This window comes from Phyllostomus hastatus, unplaced genomic scaffold (assembly GCF_019186645.2).
Source record: "Phyllostomus hastatus isolate PE091 unplaced genomic scaffold, TTU_PhHast_1.1 phas_scaffold_1674, whole genome shotgun sequence".
NCBI lineage: Eukaryota > Metazoa > Chordata > Mammalia > Chiroptera > Phyllostomidae > Phyllostomus > Phyllostomus hastatus.
This window is the reverse complement of record NW_025334011.1, coordinates 9,686,061-9,686,949: the sequence shown is the minus strand read 5'-3', so window position 1 is coordinate 9,686,949 and position 889 is coordinate 9,686,061. Positions and strand designations below refer to the sequence as shown.

Below are 889 nucleotides of genomic sequence, written 5' to 3'. Positions count from 1 at the left end.
CTCAGCTCTGCCTACGGAGGTGGCAGCCATCTCCTACTTGGCATCATGGCTTCCCTCAGATCCCTTGTGAAATTTAAGATGTTCAAAAAGAGGACCAAGAAGTTCATCCAGCACCAGTCAGACTGATATGTCAAAATTAAGTATAACTGGTGGAAACCCAGGGGCATCAAAAATAGTATGTGCAGAAGATTCAAGGCCCAGATCTTGATGCTCATCTTTGGTTTTGGGAGCAACAAGAACACAAAGCACATGCCGCCCAGTGGCTCTTGGAAGTTCCTGGTCCACAGCATCAAGGAGCTTGGAGTGCTGCTGATATGCAACAGATCTCACTGTGCTGAAGACTGTTCATCATGTCTCCTCAAAGAACCACAAAGCTATCGTGGACAGAGAAGCCCAGCTGGCCATCACGGTCACCAATCCCAGTGCCAGGCTGAGCAGTGAAGAAAATGAATAGACATTTTGTGTGCACATTGTATTTGTGTTAATAAACCCACAAAATTCTGCCATATGGCAAAAATAGACAAATAAAATAAGATGATAATTCTTTCCCATCTGTGCTGTCTACAACTTTGTGCTTACTCCTTCCTGCTCTTTAAAAATTGAGATGTGATTGACCTACAACATTATATTAATTCCAGGTATACCAATTGTGTGGCACACCATACAATTATGTGGTGCATGAATTATGCACCACATAATGTACCATTATGTACCATATAATTTCAGGTGTACCATATTTGATATATGAGGTGTGTCTGCAAAAAGCCCAGCCATTGTTAATATAACAAGAATGGTTTCCACGACACTGATGTAACCTGGTGGCCAAGGAGAGTGGACTGGAATGTGTGCGTGTGAACAGCGATGACTTCACTGTACTAGCCAGTGCGGC

The 889-nt window shown here is 43.2% G+C and overlaps 1 pseudogene; it reads left to right on the top strand.

Moving 5' to 3' along the window:
- On the top strand, positions 1 to 454 carry LOC123831305 (annotated as a pseudogene).
- Positions 455 to 889: the final 435 nt, after the last annotated feature.